Below are 6,137 nucleotides of genomic sequence, written 5' to 3'. Positions count from 1 at the left end.
GTTAATGTATAGTTGATGAGATTGATGTGGTGACTATACATTCACCTAAAACAGATTTTGAAAAATGAGCTTGGAAGCAAGGGCACATGCAACATTCAAAAGATGATGGCGTTTTCGTTCAACAACACTTTTTTGCAGAGTTTCAACACATTTGTGTCGATGGATGACATCATTTCTTGAAAATTGAGTGAATAACAAATTCATAATCATTCTCTCTGCATGTTTGTTTATTTATTTATTGTATTAAACTGGGTATTAATTAATGTAAATGAGATTTAAGGAGATGACGTGTCTCTGGTTTATGGCAAATAATTAAGATAAACCCACGTGCATCACATAAAATCATTAATAATGGTTAGAAAATAATGTGCACTGTTAATAGATTGAGTATGATAATTTCCCCATATATATCACAATTTATCAATCGAGATAGTTAAGTGGAAGATATTTGATTAACAATAAAAGAAAGATTAACTTATTTAGTAATATGATAAATATTACAATGTTCGGAATCTAAAATAAAAATACCAAAAATACTTTTAGCTAAAAATTCAAAACGATGTTGAAAATGATGTCTAGGCATGTTATGTTGGAAATCGAAAGAGGAAATCACTGTTGGGGGCCTTATACAAAACCTTAGGATCTAGCCTCCCAAAAACACCAGAATTATGGGATAATAAAGCAATGAAATAAATCAAAGTATAAACCACACCACATAAGAGATTTTTACGTGGAAAACACTTAAAGAGGTAAAAAACCATGGGACCTTGTCCAGATCAGCAATCCACTATGAAGTAGAACGCTACAACCTTTTTTACTCACGCAGGAGTGGATAAACAATAAGAAAATAAAAGAAAAACGGAGAAATCTCACTGATTACGAGGACGTAGGAGCACTGAGATGTCAAGTGCACAGTAGATCACCTTTATGAGTAGAACCTCCCTTCCACAAGCTTCATTTATCTCTCTCTCTCTCTCAGACACCTTTGATAGCCCTAAACCCTTTAGTAAATCCTTGCAAAACTTTAGAAAACCCTCTTGCATTATCTCTTGTATGCCCTAGAAAAGCCATAGGGACCCCTATTTATAGTTTAGGCAACTCCCTTTTGTACCTCTTGCGAAACCGCTTCAAATTTTCGCAGTCCGCACAATATCCGGGCTCAAATCTGCATAACCTCGACTGGTCGAGCAGAGTGTAAGACTCGTATCCTAGCTCATACTGTTCCATAGGCTTCCACGGTCATCCCGGTCGAATTCCTACGACTCGCGATTGGTTATCGGCGTTTGCACGCGACCCTAAGATATGTCTTATATATCTAAGTCGGCTCGACCCGAGACTCGTACCAATGTAACCGCGCCGTCGCTGCGGTTCCGATGCCGCGTCTTGCACACTGATGCGATACCCTGGCCATGAGATGTGGACCCGCGTTCAGTTCGAGGAAAACATCGCGCGTTGCAATTTTCAAGAGAATCTCTACCCTAAACGTCACATCAATCCACCAATCAAAGTCTAAGTATACAACCTTACCTAGCCATCCCTTTTTCACCAACAAGGCATGACACCCATTCTTTTTTCACCCAAAAGTCAACAAGCACCATGCTCCCTCATCCCATCACCATTCCTCTCTCTCTCATTTTTTTCACTCCATCCCAAGCAACTCTCATGGGAGTGGACGTCCAAGCTCTCCATAGGAGAGAAGCTAGGTGTGGCCCACCTTCCTACCACCCAATCCCACCCTCAAAAATCAATCTTAACCATTGAAATGCATTCTTTGGAGCTATAGAACGTGTTGATGGAAGGAGTCCAAGAAAATCAAAGGTGGGTGCTTCTCTCTCTCTCTTTCACATTTTTGTGTGATGTGCGGCCCACTCGGAGGGACCCCACCTTGATGTATGTTTTATCCAACAGTCCAAGTCACGTGGACCCTACCTCATGGTGGTGGAAAACACACATATCAAGTTGATCCAAATCACGCGGGCCACGTTCATGTGGGACCTACCTTGATTAAAGTGTTCACGCAGTACATCCAGTGTCCTTGGACGCTGGACATGGCTACACAGGGGAGTGTGAATGGACAGTGGGGTGCACTGACACCAACAGAGGAAAAAAAATAAAAATATTAGCTTGGTTTAAGCTTTTGGGGTGGGTTGATTATGCAGGCCCCACCTTGATGTATGAATTAAATCCACACCGTCCATCCTATTTTCCTACTCATTTTAGGCGTTGAGTCGAAAAATGAGGCTAATCAAATTATCTGGCGGGCCATAGCATAGAAAATAGTAGTTTTTACCGTTAAAATCACTTTGATGTTTCTGTACACCAAAAAAATGTAGGATATTGGACTTGTTTGGTCAGTCTTGAGCAATGGGATACAATGGCTGGGTTAGATTCTTCGGATGTGGGCCCCACCTAGTAAAATCCATAGAAAAATAAAAAAAATAACAAAAAAACAACGCATGAGGCAGCGGCACCTGCTGCTGCTGTTGCTGACCAGAGACTCAGCAGCGTCTGCGTGGACGCTGGGCGGGCAAAGACCCACGGTCCCAACTATGGGCCCCACCATGATGTGTTTTGAACATCAACACCGCCCATTTGATGGGCCCCCTTTTTTTATTTGGACACGCCAAAAATCAGCCGTTCACGGCACTCAGGTGGTCCACACCACTAAACAACAGAGATTGAACTTCTACCATTGAAACCCTTTCTGGGTACCAGAAGTTTTGGATAAATACGAAATTTGTTTTCCTCTTTATTTAGGTCCGTGTGACCTTATTAACGGATTGGATGGCATATATACAGCAGGTGGACCACGTACGTGGGACACACCTGATGAGCGGATTGGATGGCGTGCTTCACACAGTTAAGGCTGCTGTAAAGTTGACGTCAGCAATTTCCATGGACCCCCCAAATGTATGGTTTCATCCACGCCAACCATCCATCAATGGGTTCTACCATGAGATATGTGTTTTATCAGCCATCCATCTGCCTTGATGATGGGCTAGCTGCAGCCGCAGCAACCTGTTGCACGTGAAAGTCCCCTCCCAGCCGTCCTTCTATCTGGTGGAACCCACCATAGTGTATGTGTTTCATCCGCCATGTTCAGCGCCCCACCATGATGGAAGTATTCCATCCAAACCGTCCATCCATCTAACGAGTTCGTGGCCCCACTTTGATGTATGTGTAATATCCTAGCCGTCCAAATGGCTGGACGGTGGACTGTTTCAAATAATAACAATAATAATAGTAATAATAATAATAATAATAATAGAATATTTAAAATATAATAAATAGTATAATATAAAATAATATATTTATATTAAGAGAGAAGGAAGTGCGGTGGCCCACCTGTGTGGGATCCACCGCTGACGCATGTGTTGTATCCACACTGTCCACTTCTAGACGGTGCTGGATGGGCCACACAGGATGTATGTGTTGTAAATCTGCACCGTCCAACGTTTCTGGATGGTGGGACCTACTTTGATGGATGTATTCTCCACGCCATTCATCTGCTTCCCTGTGTGGGGCCCTTCGTTATATGTGTAACGTCCAAACCGTCCATCCACCATCTGGATAGTTGCTGGATTGATGGTAGCAAGTCCTGTGGACCCCGCTGAGGTATGTGTTATATCTAACCATCCATCCTTTTGACAACTCGCCTTAAGGCTTGAGACAAAAAAATAAAAATGAGGCAGACCATGGTATCAGGTGGACCACACTGCAGTAAACCATGGGGATTAAAAGTCTACCATTGAAACTCCTTTTGAGTTACAGAAGTTTTGAACCAATATGAGATTTGTTTCTCCTCACTGTTCAGGTCATCGTGACCTTATGAACAATTTGGATGCGAAATAAATTCCATGGTGGGCCCTTTAAATTTTAATAATGTCAATCATAGTCACCACTGCCATTTGTGGTATGGTCCAGTTGATCCTTTGGATATGATTCATATTTTTTTTTCATATAAGTTCTTTAATGATTTCTAACAATGGATGGATGATTTTGAATCGACCCATTTGATGTATTTGGGGCCCACTTGATGAGGCCCGATTCGATATATTTAAGTCAGCCCATTGACTCGGCTCATTTATATCGACCCAATTGACTTGGCCCATTTGAGTCGGCCCATTGATTCAGCTCATTTGTATCGGCCCAATTGACTTGGCCCATTTGAGTCGGCCCATTGACTCGGCCCATTTGTATCAGCCCATTTAATCGGCCCAATTGATTTGGCCCCTTTGTACTGGCCCATTTGATTTGGTCCATTTGATTCGACCCATTGATATGACCCGATATTATGTACATTGGCCTATGGGCGTGGCCCAATGTGATGCATATGTGGCCCATGACTGAGGCCCACGACGATGTATGTTAGGCCCTTGTGTGGGGCCATGGGCCCACTAAACGTATGGCTCTATGTGGACCACTCCTTGGGAGCAATGTTGGTTAAATATCCACGTTGATGACAATGATGGTTAAATGTCCACATTGTGACATTTTCTTAGGCCTTGTTCGGCCGATTATCGTGACCGATTGCTGATTTCGATTGATGTGGCCGATTTGGTGATTCTGATTATCGATCGATTCTGATTGTCGTGGCCAATTACCGATTAACGATCGAGGCCGATTACCGATAATGATTTGTTATGGCCGATTGCCGATTATCGATCGAGGTCGATTATCGATTTTGATTTGTCATGGGCGTTTGCCGATTATCGATCGAGGTCGATTACCGATTCTGATTTGTCGTGGTCGATTGTTGACTATCGATCGAGGCTAATTACCGATTCTGATTTGTCATGACCGATTGCCGATTATTGATCAAAATCAATTACCGATTCTGATCTGTCGTGACCGAATACCGATTATCGATCGAGGCCGATTACCGATTCTAATTTGTCGTAACCGTTTGACGATTCCGATGGTCAGGGCCCAATGTGATGTATATGCGGCCTGTATTTGAGGCCCGACGTGATGTGTATTTAGCCCGTGTCTAAGGCCCAATGTGATGTATATGAGGTCTATGTGATGAGCCCATTGCAATGCATTTGAGGGTTAGGCAATGGAGTCCATTGTAATGTATATGAGGCCCATGTGAGAGGCCCTTCGTGATGTGTATTAAGCTCATGCGTGAGGCCCATGGTGTGAATATTAGGTCCTTGTGTGAGGCCATGAGTCCACCATATGTAGGGCTCCATGTGGGCCATTCTTTGGGGGCAATGTTGGTTAAATGTCCACATTATCAAGGCCGATTGTCGAGGTCAGTTATTGATGCCGATTAGGAGTACATGATAGCATAGCATCATGATACATGCCCATACGCATCATCTGCATGTTTGTTATGAGATGTGGTTGATCATTGCATATGTTATTGAGCGTGTTGTTATGAGACTCCCTGATAGGCGGAGGTTATCTCACATGAGCGCACGGTATGCGCAGAATTGATGTATGACTGGATTGTATGACTCATTGTAACGACCTTGGAATTTTTTGTGCTTATCTTTCCTTAAGTAGTTGTTTTTGGGGTAATTAGCGCTTTACTTGATTGCTTGTGAAATTCGCATCAATCACTTTAAATTGTATCTGCATGGCTCTAAACGTGTAGATTAGTGAGCACTACGTTACTCTGAAATCTGGGATCCATCGCTAAATCCAGTTGTTCTGGGGATTTTTTGGAAGATCTGGATCGGACCTAGACCACGCGTCGAAAGTCCGATGGCGATGATCTTAGGCTGTTGCGGTCACCGAGTTGGGCTTGATCTTCACCTCGAAAATCAAGTCGATCTGATGTTCTGGGTCGATTTGGTTGAGCTCGGAGTGAAGAGTGTGAGAACGGTTGGAATTTAATAAGCTTTTTATGAAATCTGAGTCGTGTCGCTTGCGCGACGATTTTAAGCTATCTGACCATTGGATTCTGACCCAATTTCACCCTCTGATCAGGATGGTTGGCCCAGGCATATCCTAGTGCTTGTGGACTCGATCGAGTTTAGTGACCGTTGAATTGAGTGTGGTCGCCACGGTTGATCTGTAAAGCCGTACGAAAACTCAGCCTGACCTAGATCCATGGTCAGTGAGCTTAAGTCCGACCTTTCGTGGTTATAGGCCCACCAGAAGTGCTTCGTTGGATCGAGAAAGGCGTA

The sequence above is a fragment of the Magnolia sinica genome, chromosome 3 (assembly GCF_029962835.1).
Source record: "Magnolia sinica isolate HGM2019 chromosome 3, MsV1, whole genome shotgun sequence".
Classification (NCBI taxonomy): Eukaryota; Viridiplantae; Streptophyta; class Magnoliopsida; order Magnoliales; family Magnoliaceae; genus Magnolia; species Magnolia sinica.
Note: the sequence above shows the minus strand (reverse complement) of the source record.